The sequence below is a fragment of the Lissotriton helveticus genome, chromosome 6 (genome assembly GCF_964261635.1).
Source record: "Lissotriton helveticus chromosome 6, aLisHel1.1, whole genome shotgun sequence".
Classification (NCBI taxonomy): domain Eukaryota; kingdom Metazoa; phylum Chordata; class Amphibia; order Caudata; family Salamandridae; genus Lissotriton; species Lissotriton helveticus.
The window spans coordinates 1,309,909,291-1,309,925,657 of record NC_136067.1 but is presented as its reverse complement, the minus strand read 5'-3'; positions in this window follow the sequence as shown (position 1 = coordinate 1,309,925,657).

Genomic DNA, 16,367 nt, shown 5'->3' with positions numbered 1-16,367 from the left:
AGATTAATCCACATTGCCACCTTTATGGTAAACATGATGGTGCAAAGACACCAGAGCTTCTAAGGTCTAGCAAGGAAATGTGCTCCCTCAGGAGAGTGGTCTGGTGGACTGGTCATGAAGGCTGAACCTGGTTCCCCAGTTCTAAATTCGGCAGCTCTGACCATAGTGCCACATCCTCTCCTCCACTGAACACAATGCTGCCCCATTGATAGAAACTTGCACTGCCTTCAGCTACAACCCAATTGTGGCCCGCTATAAACTGCCATTGTGGGATGCATGTTTAAAATAAAAAAGCAGGTGAACGGAATCTATGAAATTAAAGGAGTAGGGGCACGCCGTGCCTTGCCGATCCTGCCCACTTCGACCACTGCATGTGTGGTGCTTTTAGGTATCAAGCAGACTACTTCGAGGGTTAATGATCGTCTTGCTACTAGAATGGCTGAGCTAGAGTGCATGAGTTGAATCAACATTATTGGACAGAGTCTCTACAAACAAATGTTTGTGCTTGGAGTCGGAAAAGAAAAAGAATCTGATGGACATAGTTTGTATGGCGGTGTGAGGCGAAAGCCCCGGCAGAGCTGCATTTGCATTCCCTTCTCTGTGAAGCATGCAGAGTATTCTAATGAAAGCTCTACTTTTTACTCTTGGGGTTCTGAATCACATGCACTTGGAATTACCAATCCCATTCCCTTTCCCTAAAAACCTCATTTTTGACCCCTGAAATGATGTACCCTCAGCAGCAGTTACCGTGTGACAAAGCAGTAAGACTGCGGGTCCCCATCTTTGTGGAGAAGGTGTGAGCTGAGGTAAGGGTTGGGTAACAACCTGAATCTTCCAAACGTCCATTTTTCACGATTTATTTTGTCTTTTTGAGAGGTAAAGCAAGGTTCATTGACGGTGAGACTAGTTAAACAACGCTGATTCGAAAAGTGTGGCAAAACAGATTATTTCCAGTTAATCGCAGTGCCTATCATGAGCTGAAATTAACATGACTACTTGAACAAATGTACACAATCACCCCGCAGCCCAGCTCTATTAAGAAAAGAAATGCAGCAACATAGCTGCTAAGGTGTCAAATTGCTATGTGGGATGGTTTTAAACCTGCCTTACCACTGTTCACGTGGATCTGTATGTGAGGAAATGCACTGTCTTTTCACTTTTTTAAGCAAAAGTTTGGAGTGATATTTGGTGCTGCACCCAGATGTGCGCCTGGTTACTGGTGCACAGAGCCTTGGTTGCAGCACACATAGACCTTACACTGCCGCACACAGAGGAAAAAAATTAGAGGGAACATTGCTTGTGACTGCTTAATAATTCAAAGTCAAACTCCAAATCTGCAACCTCACTTGCTGATTTACCATTCCGAAACATGATGCATGGATAACTCAAGGGTCAGATAAAAAATAGAACTAAAAATAAAACACAGTATGTGGTTGCGTAAGGGTATGCACTAAACTAGTGCTGTATACCAATCACTGTGGGTCAAGTACAAATACAGGTTCAAATCCTCGCCACTGACCACCAATGTTAGAAATGGGGTCTCTAGTTGGCAGAGGTAGGTAGCTTCGTCCAAAAAATGACCCTTGCTTCTAGAACAGGAAAGGTGGGTACACACTTTAGATAACGCCTGCTCACCACCTTGGAAGCTTGGCACGAGCAGACAGGCTTATCCTAAAGGCAATGGGTAAAGCATTTGTACCAACCCTAACAGTAGAACAGTGAAAACACCACAAATGGGCACCACACCAGTTTAGAAAAATAAAATATCTTTATCTAAACTTAACAAGACCAAAATTACAAAAATCCAACATACAAGTATTAAGAAAAAAGGCTTTCAAAAGGTTTTAGCAACTGAGCTCATAGAAAACTATGGATGAGTGATTTCTTGCAAAGTACCTGTTGTTGCAAGAAAATTCACCTATCCAAACAGCCGCAGTGATGGGAAGCATTGAGAAACAAAGAGATGGGTCGATTCCTAAGACCTTCGTGGTTGCGATGCAACAGTTCAGTTGGGTGCAGGGGAGCGGTGCGTCAGGTTTGATCTGTAGGGGGAAGCGATGCATAGATTCTGAGATTACTCAGGTTCCACGGTTGATGCATCGGGGAAAACTTGCCGCACAGGGACCATGCTTGGAAATCCACGATCCACCGGCGAACAATGCAGCGGCGTCGAGCGGCAGTGTGTCAATTTCTTCAGCCGTAATCCCTTGATGTGTTGATTCTTGCAACGGCGACTGTCCCCGCATCGGTTTCAGAAAAGGCAGCGATGCTTGGAGTTTCTTCTTGGACCATGGCGTTGCATCAGAAAACTGTCACAAGAAGAACGATGCATCAATTTTCTTATCGTTGTGTTGCTTTTTCAGATCCCAGCAGCGGAAACAACCTCCAGAGGCCCCACACAGGCACTTCTTGGCAGGTCCGAACTCCCAGCAAGGACATTCAGGGAAGCTTGGGGTGGAGTCTCTGTGTTCCTCAGACTTCAAAACAGGAGACAACCTCTACCCAAGCCCTTGGAGACTTTCCTCAAGCAGGGGGCATAGCACACAGCAAAGTTTTTCTCCTTTCCACAGCAGAAACAGCAACTGCAGGCCAACCCCAGACACACAGCAAGGGTAGTACATCAAATATGCCAATCAGGGAGAACCAATCATAATTACAATTTACAAAGAGAGCATTTGCAATTTAGTACTGATTAGCAGTGGTAAAGTGCCCAGAGCCCTAAAACCAACAAACACAGGTCAGAAAAAATTAGGAGGAAGAAGCAAAAAGTTTGGGTATAACCCTGTAAAAAGGGCCAACAATGGACAAAAAAGGTTAGAGATTTAATGTAAAGCAGGTTTTGGGATGGGTTAGGGACTTTTGCGCTATGTTCCAGTAACAGTTAAGTGCTATTACAAAAAACCTTTCTTTATTGAACTGCTACGTTTCGCTCCCGTCACGGCTCTAGGTGCTACATTAAACATGACAATTGCAACATTAATTGAATAACTGGGAATAAAGTGGAAAGGAAAGGTGTTATTGCCATTGAGAGGTCAGACTAAAAGGTAAATAACATTAGCTTAACAAACATAGACCGCTCCGCAGCATGAACGCACCAGCACTTTGCCCCCGGACCCCTGCCTGCCCTGCACTGGGGAACTTTGGACACAGCTCCTGGAGGAGGGTGGAAAGTACTTCAATCCGGAGCAGGTCTAGCAGCGCAGGAGACCGCTTTGCAATGTGAACGCACCAGCACTTTGCGCCCAGACCCCTGCCTGCCCTGCACTGCTCACTTTGGACACAGCTCCTGGAGGAGGGTGGAAAGTGCTTCAATCTGGAACAGGTCCCGCAGCGCGGGAGACCGTTCCGCAATGTGAATGCACAAGCACTTTGCCCCCGGACCCCTGCACTGCGCACTTTGGACCCGGCCCCTGGAGGAGGGCGGAAAGTACTTCAATCTGGAGCAGGTCTAGCAGCGCAGGAGACCACTTTGCAATGTGAACGCACCAGCACTTTGCCCCCAGACCCCTGCCTGCCCTTCACTGCGCACTTTGGACACGGCCCCTGGAGGAAGGCGCAAAGTACTTCATTCAGGGGGGAGCAGGTCCCGCAGTGCGGGAGGCTGCTCTGCAATGTGAACGCACCTGCACTTTGCCCCCGGATCCCTGCCTGCCCTGCACTGCGCACTTTGGACACAGCCCCTGGAGTAGGGCGGAGAGTACTTCAATTCGGAGCAGGTCCCACAGCACGGGATGCACGCCTGCTCAGCTCGGCCGAAGACCGGGCCAAGACTGGCCCGTTTTAGCCCGTCATAGACCGGAAGAAGCCAGACTGAATCACGGCCCTTTATCCTGCATTTAAAAGTACTGTGTTAGTGGTTATATGTTAAGAGCAGGAGAATATTTAAAAACATCAGAACTTCTTCTGCTTCTTCCCTCCCTATACTCTGAACAATTTTGGTGAATTATATTTTTTACTCTATGATAGCTGATTGACAAACATCATACTTCATAGTAATACCCTGCCAATCTTGGTCATTGAGGCGAGCCATGTTTAATAAATATATACACTTGGTGCACAATCACAGCCATGGGGATGAGAAAAACGTTGAAGGCAATGATAAAAAGAACTCTGAGCCAGGGGGACAGTCTTGTAAGACCCTATTAGGCGATTTAACGGGCGCCATGGGAGCCATTGAGCAGCAGATTATTACAGTAGAAGAGTCCCTAAACACAGGGAAACTGGGTGTGGAGGGATGTGTAGGAGAGAATAATATAGCTCAGGGGGGACCCTATATACATACTGACGCTCCCAGGAGCCCTTCAGGCATTAACGATTGCATCATAGATATATCGGATCATATTTCAGGAGGCGACCAGCAGTACGATGCCCAAACACCGACTAAACGTGCCAGAAACCCTGACCCTGGCCCCTTTCCCTCACAACAAAGGCTACTTGATCACTGGTTAGGGAGACCAATTTAAAAGCACGGAAAAAAGTCGTAAACAAGGATAAGAACATGTCTACACAGAAAATAGCGGGTTGGGAGAAATCCTTAGCTAGCTCAAATCGCACACAAAATGAGGTGGCAAAGATGAAATCTAAATTGGAAAACGTAGACACCTTCCTTAGAGAAATACTAAATAAGTTGATGTGCAGATTTAGAAAAATGGAAGAAGTTTATCTAAATGTCTAGAAACCCCTATGAAGTCTGTTAATAGTTGGTCATGTAAATAATCAGGCAAGACCAAATAACAACACACCATGCCACATAACCAATCCAGCCTGTGACAGAAACAAAGACCCAACACATGCATCACACATTATAGGACAACAGAATACTAACTTTGAGGTATTACCGCTAAAACCTCCCCGGTCCTTGACAAGCCAATGTATCCCCTAGTCTCCAATGGCAATAATCATACTAGTACCGAAGGGGAGTGGCAAAAAATCAATTTGGATTTACCACCAGAGGCCACCCCGTATGTAGTGGTACTAGCTAACGTACTGAGCTTACAACCTGGTATGGTTGAACCATGGGAGACATTAAGGAATAAATCTTTACATTGGTTAGGTGCTAGAACGGACTTAACGGAGAGGCTATTCGAAGAATTTAAGATGGCTAGGAGAGTGAATTGGGTGGGTAGAAAATGGTAGAACTTGGCAGGAAACTGCGTGGTGTTGACTTTTAAAACCCTGCATTTGGTAAGAACGATTCGGAGTAGAGCAGGAAATCACATCATTTCGGGGCAGAATGTTAACTTAGTCCCACTAGGCTACTTCTATCAACCACGTCAACTTGAAAATGTCCCTCAAATCAGAGAAATCCATACACTGAGTCATTTACCCCGGTTTAACGTCCCTACTTTTACCTGCTATGAGACAACTTTAACTGCTATGAGACACTTACTAACCTCGAATTAGTCGATTGACCACGAATGGAGGAACCACCAAAGGCTGCAGTATCCCGCAGCCCCGGTGCCATAACCATTGAAGGCACTCTGCTACCAAAATTTAATTCGGCTAATATCCTCCCCCAGGATGCAACCACGCTAGTTAATGTAGAAGTAGCGGTAGTGGATGATCTAGCAACCAGCATCCAAGCTGCTTCTATTTTTCCTCTCCCTATGCAACCTAACCCTATATCGATTCATATCGATAGTGGGAGAGGAAATGGTAATGGTGAAGTAGTGAAGGATAAGTGTCAGTTCCTGGTTTGGAACATAGCGGGTTTACAAGCTAAGGTGACCAGTACAATATGGATGGAGTTTGTGAGTAAATGTGATATTCTCAGCCTGCAAGAAACCTGGGCGGTGGATCTCATCCATATAAACGGATATAAAACCTTCCATCCCCAGCAATAACATCCTCTCATGGTAGGAAAAAAGGGGGTCTTTGTACGTGCATCTCAAATTACTTGGCTGTAAGGAAAATAGTATTAAATGCTAATGAACCAAACTACCAAATGTTAGCCTTCACTTAAAACATGCTTTCTGTATAGTCATACTGAATTTTTTCAACAATGCTTCACCACTATTGATTGAGGGCATTTTGAAATCTATGAGCCACCACTTACAGTCCCAGGTTTCAAATTATGTATTTCCTATTTGGGGCAGGACTTTGATTCTCCGCTGTGCCTACTATTTGATAACGAGATTTGTGAAATTTCCTATGGAAAAGGTTATAGCTTTTCCCATTTTTCTCATACATCATATGGAAATCTTTTGAATGATGTTATGTTCACCTCGGACTTGGGATTTGCTAATTATTTGTGTTTACCTATGGCGCCGTTCTGACCCACGTTCAATGATCGTGGTATTTTCTCTACTATTGATTTCATTCTAATATCATGCAGACATGCTATGCGTGTTAGGAATTTTAACACTCATGAGATTGCTCTAAGTGACCATTTTCCCTTAAGTGTAGATGTGATGGTGTAGAACCAGGGCATTAATGCTAGAAATGTTCCATCTCACTCTGTAGATAATATTACCCTAAGTAGGCAAAATGGTTACGCACTTAGGGGCCGATTAGGATGGCAGTGAATCCGCATCCTCCGGGCCGGCGGAAGACACCGCCGGCCTGGAGGATGTGGATTCACCGCCGCGGACATTGGAAACACCCACCGCCACATTAGGATGGCAGTGGGATCAGCGGCGGACGGCAAGTATATCTCGTTGATTTTCAGACTAATCTTAACACAGAACATTAGAAACGCAGGGCTCGATTCACTAAAGTAATCTGAGACAAAATCCTAACTACGATTTTCGGTATTCACAAAAGGCATTTAGGAGTAGGATTTTTCTCAGTTTAGTAGTAGTAAAGTTAGGAATCCTAACTTTACTGCTCCTAAATGCCTTTTGTGAATACGGAAAATCGTAAAATCAGGATTTTGTCTCAGAATACTTTTGTGAATTGGGCCCACAGTTATTCACAATGGAATATAACTGCTTTCTGATGAGAAGAACTGGTCATTTCACACTTAAAGTATTATGTCTGGTAGGAGAGGTGTTGGTTCCTTACCTGCGCAGTAAAGGATATACAAGTACAGAAAGCTGACATTGCTCGCCTGTTTAAACATTACCTACCTCGCCATGAAAAGGAGAATTGTCTAGGCGTAGAACAATGAGATTCTTGGCCCCGCATGAGGAAGATTAGACCCCATCCGACAGGTATAAAGCATGCATTAAATTATCATTGATTGCTCTGTGCCAAGTATGACTGCCTTTGCATTGTGGATATCACAGGGGATACCACATGGATACGAAGGGAAGTCATGAGCAGGCACCCTCTGCAACAAGAGGAGGAGAGCCCGTAGGCACGCTACAGGCGGGAGCCCCCTGTTTGGCACAGGAAGTGGAGATGGAGGGTCGCCCGATGATGTCATCAAGAGGTGCAACTAAGCCTCAGGACTGTTTAAGTCAACACGCCACATAGTTTCCTTTTTGTGCCTTTCATCACGAGTGGTGCGTGCCAGGATCAGCAGTCGCTAGTCACCCACTCACCCGCCCCTGAGCTAGCGACTGGTGATGTCCCTGTCAGATAATAAAGGGGGATATTCAAGAATTCTGATTCTGGCACTTGACTGCCCCTTTGATAGGGGTATGATTTGTGTGGGCACCGGGCAGGCGGGAGGGGTCTGACCTGCTGGTGGTCCCTGGACTCTCCTGCCCTACCCCGCTGTGCTGGATTTTTTAACTTTTGGGGATTATGCCTGTGTCAGGTACCCCGATGGGCCAATGCGCTGTGCAGTGTCTTGTTTTAAAGTTGTGGTTCTTTTCTAGGGTTGGAGGAGATGGAGATGTAGTGAAGTTGGCCCAATTATTTTCCTGGTAATTCCCTTTAGGAAGGGTGCATGGATGCCCTAGGTGTGGGGCTGTTGCAAGGTGGGGCCTGTTGGCACACTGCACACAGTGGATCTCACAACAATATGTGCTGGATGTTCTTGGAATGTGAAATATGACATTTGACTATATTTGATATATATGAAATGAAAGTTTCCTTTATGCATACCTGTCCTTTGATGACTTTGCCTACAAGTCATTTTAAATGTTGTTGTGAATAAATAGGCTACTCCGTGGAAAACCACAATCTATTTCTAATCTCTGTACTTGAGCATTGCGGTGAGAGATTGTGGGGCGTGTTGCACGTTTGCACGTACTATATGATTCCTCGAAAACGTGAACGACTTGCCTGGGGAGTGGTGAGAGCACAAAATGTTTTTGACGGTGTCCATGCTTACATTGGAAAAAGGACGGTGGTGAAAGTAGAGCTCTCTGTTGATGTAGCGTATGGCAGCCTTTTACATTAAAGACTGTTGTTGACACAAATCTAATTTTTGGAATCAAACCTTTTTTATAGTAAAACGCAGCATCCACCGTCAGTACTTAATTTGCATAATTGTATTGCCACTTCTACTGATACTTCAGATTGTTTTTTTAAGATTATGTATTCGTTTTTGATATCGGCCCCCAAGGGAGGTGAGTGAAACCGACAATATACACATCAAGGGGCTCATTACGATGGCGCAATGATCGCCACAGTGAGAGCTGATGGTGATGACCGTTACGCCATCGTAACGAGAAATACCCCCACCATATTATGCTGGCGGGGGTATCGCGGTGGACGCAACAGCCATCTGCCACTTTTCCGCAGGTCGGCAATCATCTCGATTGCCGGCCGGCCGTTGCTGGGCCAGTAATATGGTGGCAGTGCCTAGCAGGCACCGCCATCCATATTACGATGTGGGTGGTATACAAGCCCTTCCATGGAGGCGATTCGGCCATGGAAGGGCTGGCGTGGATTGGCTTTGGGGGCCTGTTGCGGGCCCCTCTGGGGGGGTGCACTTGGGGGGTACCAATGGTATCCCCCTGCAGTTCCCTGCACCAAGTGGCAGGCAAAGCATGGTGCCTGCCACGTGGTGCTGGGAAATGCAGTGCATGCCTTTTTACCATTGTGGACGGTGGTGCAGCCAGCAGCACCGTCTGCAATGGTAAATGGGCAGGATCAGGGCAGGACTGACTACCGGGCGTTTTGAAATGTTGCTGAGCTGGGGGCTGATTTCATTGCGGTGGTGGCTGATTTCGGTCTCCATCAACGAAATCAGCCCCCAGCTCAGCAGCATTTCAAAACGCCCTTTAACCAGTCCGGCCCTGGGCAGGATGCGCCCGCCAGTATGGCAGGGGCATCCTAATTGGGCCAATGGGACCGCCACAGATCTAGTGGTTGGTCCCATCACCGTTATGGTGGCGGGCGGACTGATTTCTGCCCACCATCATAATGAGCCCCACAGTTTATGTTTAAAAATAATTACAAAATATAAAATACATGAATAGTAATTGATTTAGAAATCTAAAAACTGTGTAAAAATACAGTAACAGTTTGTGGCAGTTGGAGGGGAGGGGACAAACTCCAATGTCCGCTTTATTGTTATAGCATTATTTCAGATGAATGCCCCACTATTGTACCTAAAAGAAGCGTACTTCAACATTGGGCATACAAGCAGTGCGAGATACATTCTATCTTCCCATTTGTTTGTAGTCCCATTTGCAGCTTTTCCTCTATAAAAGATATTTGCTGTGCCAGAATTCATTCCGGTGGCAATGAGGAGTGTCTGGTGACAGGAGGCCAGCTTAGTGCAGCAGTGAGCCGTGAGCCGCGCTAGCCACAAACCGCAAGCCACAAACTGTCGACATCAGCCACGAGAGGAAGCGGCTTCCTCGGTCTGATTCCCGAGAGTCGGGAGCCGGGAGCTCCAAGTCGCGAGCAGTGAGCCGTGAGCCGCAACTACAGCGGACCCCTGCGGGTCGGGCCGGGCCGCGGTCTTGGGCATCACCGCGGCTATCACCGTGCTGCTGCAGAGTCCGAGGAAGGCTCGAGGAGGCGCGAGCAGGGGCGCTGGAAGTTCTCTGGGAGTCAGCCCCTGCCCCTCCTTCAGCTCCTTCAGCTCCAAGCCTGGGAGGTGAGAGGTGAGAGCAGCGTGAGGGCGAACGTTAAAAGTTGCGGGGGAGCACCTTAGCACGTGCCAGTGACTATAGTTGCAGGACTTGCTCTCGGTTTTCTGCGACCGCTGTGCCACCTGTGTGACCCTGGGCAAGCAGCAAGCAGCAGGAGCCTAATCAGACTAGACCCCAACGTGAGCCGATCCGTTGGACCTTCCCGGGCGGCCTCAACCAGTGGCCTCAACCAGTGGCACCAGGTCAGCCGAGAGAACCCACAGAGCAGAGCAGAGCGCCGCCGGCATTTGCAGAGGTGGTAGAGTGGGGGCGTAGACGAAGGTTCAACTAGCGGAAAGGTGTGCTGCTGCATCTCTTACCCCGTCCCTTGACGCACGACTCGAGCCATCAGAGTCAGCAGCCCTACCAAAACTGACGACCCCAAACGGGAGAGTACATGCCTGAGGTCCCCTCGCAGTTCGGCCGCACCTCTGCCTCTTGTCTGGCAACAGGTAACAGTTGAATCGTCCTAGCTGCCATAAAAGCCACCTAACGTCAAAACAAACAGGCTGTTTTGCCGTTCAACCACACCAGCGAACTAGTGTGCCACAGATGCAGTGGATGCAGCTCTGCTAGCTTTTGCGCAGCCTAACGGGGAGCAGCGGGGAGCAGCGGGGAGCAGCGGGGAGCAGCGGGGAGCAGCAGGGTGTAGTGATATTCTCTTTGTGAACAGTGACCAGGAGGGTCGAGGCTTAAGCCCTGAGAATAGGGTGGGGTGGAGGCACTTAGAGACTAGCGGTGAGAGAACCTGCATCCCCTTCCCAGCACTTTCCAGCCCTCCACTCTGCGAGTCCAGTCTCTGAACTATCTTCCCGGAGCAAAAGTCAGAAAAACCAAGCGCGCTTCTGAACTTATTGGCCTAAACTACTGGCAAACCTCAGCATGAGGTCAGGAAAAAAAAAGGTTCAGCTTGAGAACAAGCCAAAGACCAAGGCAAAGGCCAATGCCGCGCAAATCGCAGTAGCAATGGATAATAAAAAGGATAACACAAATGAAGCTGGCGGAAGCTGGGATCTATCCCTAGGAGAACGCGAACCGGCTAGTGATCAAGTTCTACAGGCAGTGAATCCTTGCCCCAACCTTCGGCAACCAAAAATCACATCAAAATTCTTTTTCCTGAAAGATCCACTCTCCACTATCTTTTCGTCCAGTGGAAAAATCATGGGTCTCCAGGATTCACTACTTCCACTATCCCCTTGCGAAGGGCAAAAAGACCAACCCTTGGGTGAAGGAAACGGCACTACGAACTGCTTTTTTATAGCAGACAGCCAACCTGAATCACGCTCACCTGCAGAGGGGTCACCAGGTACCGCAGGCGAAGGCGAGCTCACAGTTTCGTCCATCTGCAGCCCACCCGCCCCACGGTTGGGTGACAGGGGGGCCACGTCTGACCCACGCTTATCTTCATCTTCCATGTACATCAACCCCCGACCGTCACCAACTATTTTACCTGCACTAGAAATGGGCCAGAATCCAACGTATGCCTCGCACAACCTAACAACCTGTAGCGGTAAGTACTGCTCCCAATGGCAAGAAACGCTAAGCAGCGACAACCTACATAATCTAAACAACCCGCCGATCACCGACAAAAGCCTTCAGGACCAACTGGACAGCCTAAAATCTCAACCAACGCCAAAGGAAAGCACAGTAAAAGTTCAGATCTCCGATGCCCTTTTAAAGGAGGACAGGGGCAATACATCAAACCTTGGGAATGACGGCCTCGCCAACCTAACCTACCTGGGCTCACAGGAGTGGGCCGAACTAGTTGCCTCCTACATTCCGTCAACATTGGCCAAACCATCCTCGCCCATTGAGAAACCAATCAAAAAAATCCAGCAAACAAAAAGGGGCCTTGAACGTGAGGGCACCTCCACGGGTTCAACCACCCTATCAAATTCCTCTCTGTCGTCAACCCCTAACAAAAGGCCAACCCAAAATAGTCCCCTACCAAGGACTCAAGCAACGGACATGGCAAACACGTGGGATATCTTGCTAAAAACCATGTAACGAACAGTAGACACCCTCCATTTCCAATCCGATAAAATGGACTAACAGCTAACCTTACTTGATACCCTGGCTGTCTTTGTTGGGCGAATAGATGAGAAACTTGGCCAACTGAACTCTCTAATCAGCAGAGCCCAGCAAGAGGCAAAACTAGCGTGTAGCTGTGGGCCTATCATTGACAAACTGTCAGCCCTTCCTGAAATAGTATCCTCTCTTATTGAAGGGCTGCCAAAATGGCAAAACGCAAGGTCCCAGCACTCCCATTTCAGCGAAACAGCCTTTCCCGGATCATCAAAAGGAAAGCCTACCACAGCCAGTTCTGCTGACAAGGGGGCATTGACGCTGCCAATAGGTGATCGGTGGTGCCAGCGGGCCATCTGACAACATCTTCTTCTCCATCCTTGAAGAGCAATCCTCCCACCCTGAACGCGAAAGGGCGGCGGTAGCAAAGGAGGAAAGATCGCAATAAAACAATAACCTCAAGGAGGCCAGAAGTTTACCCACTTTTTAAGCCAGGGAAAAGTCAGGAGCAGCAGGTCCAAATCCCGAGAATAGGAACTGATGCCAGCGGAGAACCTATCTCTAAGGGGCAAAGACCCTGCGCAAACGGAGTGCACGCAGTAGCCCCTACAGGGGCACCTAATCAGGAGGAGGGGTTGGCCCGGCTTGGCAGCGAAACACGAAAACAAAACACGCTTGAAAACCGCAACTTGGTTAATGAAACTGACGGTAGCTCCATTACACTACCTTTAACATTCGGATTAAGTGGGGAACAGCCAAAGCACAGTCCGGCCTCGGCACAAGAAGGGCCCATCAGCACCCACCGTGAAGGACCCCGAGTTCAAGAACAGAGGGCATTAGGACTCCCGTGCCCCCAAACCCAGCTGTTTTCCACCGCAGCGAGCGTCCCCACAGTTCCATCTGCCCCCGTTTCTAAGAATCTCTCCTTTGGGGGCACTCTCTCAGGGAACCTACCTCAGCCCGACAACAGCGACTCAAGGACCCAAGTCCACACTCACCTGCCAACAGTTCAGTGGAACGATCCAAGCAGGACCCCTACCACGATCCTTTTTACTCCAGAGTATGAATCAAAGGGCCCTTTCGATATTCTGAATAGAGGTAACTTGCTACGATTACTAAGCACTATACCTGCCCTAGCCAACATATCCTCAGCCAATCTTCTTTCTATAGAATTTATTAAATCTGACAGTCCATATGGTAACGAAGCGACAAAAGCAATATGGACTTCATCTGAAATTGCAAGCAAAATCTTAGAAGAACAAAACCTCCTAAAACAATGGGGGATGAAATCTGCCTTTCATTACAACATAGGATACCCGCTGCCCCTGCTTGAGAGACCTAAGGAGGGAACACTAACAACAACATCAAAAACAAGGTCGGTGCTGAAGAGCTGAAGTTGGGTCGATCTCTAACAACTAAGCAGGTGTCAGGGATTAAAAACAGCTCAATGGTTGTAAACTCTTACAGCACGGTAGAAGATCGACTCTTCAGAATATGCAACACATCATGTGACCGCCAATGACAAGGAAATCTAACGGAGTCAGGCCTGCACCCGGCCGCATCCCGCTTGGTATTATGCTTGTGGAATTTAAACGACCTTAACAACAAAGCAGCTGACACTGATTTCCTACAATACGTGAATGCGTTCGACATCATCCTCACCCAGGAAACATGGCTGGAGGATCTGGTTCACCTAGAGGGCTATACCTGCCACCATTCTCCAGCCACAAGGAAAAGTAAGTTCAGTCGGTTGGCAGGCGGCCTAGCTACATACATCAAAATCTCAACCGTCGGCAACATGCAGGTACTTACAACCAACTCACCGGCCATAAACACAGTTGGGATTGTATTAAACCTTGGGGGAAAAAAGAAAGAGGTCCAGCTGATCAACACCTACATTAACCCAAAAAAGAAAAAAGACGACGCAAAGCGCCTAACGAACCACCTTCACCATGTCTTGACAAAGCAAACCTCACCCTGTTTAATTCTTTCCGGTGATTTCAATCAATGTATCCTAGGGTCATCCTTGAACAGCGATATTCAGGCTTAGTCTTACCACTGGAATATCCCAAACCAAACTTTCAGCAGTCAAGGCAAAATTCCAAAGCTCGCAAAGGAACTGCTGGAAGACTTGGAACACACAGGCTTGAGGGTCCTAAATGGAAGATTTCCAGAAGACTCCCCATCCGTGGCTTCGTTCAATTCAGGCAACGTAACCTCGATAATAGCCTTCACGTTGGTCTCCCTTCCCCTTTTTCACAACGTCCTGGGCTTCAACCTAGGGGACAAGGGAGATAGCGACCATCGCCCTCAAGAAGTATCTTTTTGTGCCCCTCCGGACCTAATTCTTACAAACCCAACAGGCCCACATGCCAGTCACACCATAGACTTTAAACAAATTAAAACCTCTGTCACAAACACGCCGGAGGTACTACAAGTAGCAAAACTTCAATTAAACAGCCTAAGCTATCCTTCAGGCAACCCAGTAGCAGGATGGGAAAAATGTACGCCCGATTTCGCAAATCAATATTCAACTATTGTACGGCACTACCCATCCGCTGGCTCTGGTGTACTAAGGAAGATCTCAAGTACCCAGAAATCAGCCCTAAAAACCCACAAAAAGGAGATCAACAAATCACTAAGACTGTTGAGAAAAAGCCCGGGGGACGGGGCTCTTCTTGTAAAACTTCATAAGCATCGGGTGGACCTCAAAAAATTGAAATGGGCAGTCAAAAGATCCAACGAAGACGCTTTCTGGGCGAAACTCCATCACGATTCCAAGGGCAACAATTGTGCCCAGTTTTGGTCCACAATTAACAAAATCATGAACCCAAATATTAGCGGAATAACGTCCCATATAACTAAATCTTCTGGGGAATCTTTCTTATCTTCACACTTCAACCAACAGGTCGCGACAGCAAGTAAGCCCCAGGTAACCCCAGTAGGCCAACCGCCACAAAATTCAACAACATGGGCAGAAGCGGAGTTTGGAACTACCGTGGCTTTACTCAAGAAACTAATAACGAAGGGAAGGAAAGATGGCGCAGCAGGGCCAAACAGCATTCCTCCAGCCCTTTTCAAACTGGAGCCAGAATACTGGGCAGAAACGCTGACCCCTCTCTACATGTCTGTGAGCAGATCTGGGTGCCTTCCTGCCTCGTGGAGGGGCTCAATCATTTCACCAATCTATAAGGCAGGGGATAGAACACTGCCAAAAAACTACCGGCTGATAGCACTCTTGGATATTGAGGCTAAATATTTTGCGGGGCTCTTACTGACCCAACTGTGCGAATGGGCAGAAAACCGCAATATAATTCCATCTAGCCAAACGGGATTCTGTAGAGGAACTGGAACAACATAAAATCTGCTGGCAATTTTGCTACTCATCGACAAAGCAAGGGTGACCAAACAGGCTCTCCACTTTTGCTTTGTGGATTTCAAGGCGGCAATTGACAATGTCAACCAGGGCTATCTTTGGAGAAAACTGGCCGCTTCAGGGATCCCCGCGCCTCTATTAAACCTCCTGATTGAATTACATACAAACACATGGATTCAGGTGAAGCTCGGCAACCGGACACACCTCTCCAGGCGCATTCCGACCACAAACGGCCTAAAGCAAGGGTGCATTTTGGCGCCGACCCTTTTCAACCTATTCACAGCCGATCTACCACCTGCCCTGGAAGCCTGTAACACGCATGCTCCACGCCTGGGGGGCAAAGCGCTGCCCAGTATATCCTATGCAGACGATGTGGTCCTGGTCAGCCACACAAAAGTAGGCCTCCAAAATCTTATCAATGCACTGCACGGATACGCCGAAGCAAACCTATTAGAAGTAAACATCGATAAGACCAAAGTTTTGTCCATAACTGGGAACAAAAAGCTGCACACTTGGTTCCTTGGAACAAAAGCTGTCGCAAACTGCTCAGAATACAAATATCTTGGAATCTTGGTCGATAAAGGAGGCCGCTTCTCAAACCAACTAGAGGCAATCAAGAGGAAAGGGATGCTGATAGCTACTACGCTTAAACAGCTAAAGTTAAACCTGAACGGTCCCACTTTTCTCCCACTGCCCCGCGTGGCGCAAGTCAAAATAGAGTCATCCATCACATATGGTAGTGAGGCTCTAAGAGGTATAGACGCGAGACTGTTGGACACAACCATTGCAAAGGCCTACCGACTTCTCTTTAACCTGCCAACTTATACCTCGCAAGCCCAGATCCGCCTAGAATTTGGACTGACCTGCCAAATGCTTGCAAGAAGAGGGTCATACATAAAGTGCTGGCAGAAAATAAAGAACTCGCCAGAAAACACACTGAACCATCAGTTATGGCAAGACTTAAGAAGCTCCTCCAAACTTCCGGCGAAAAT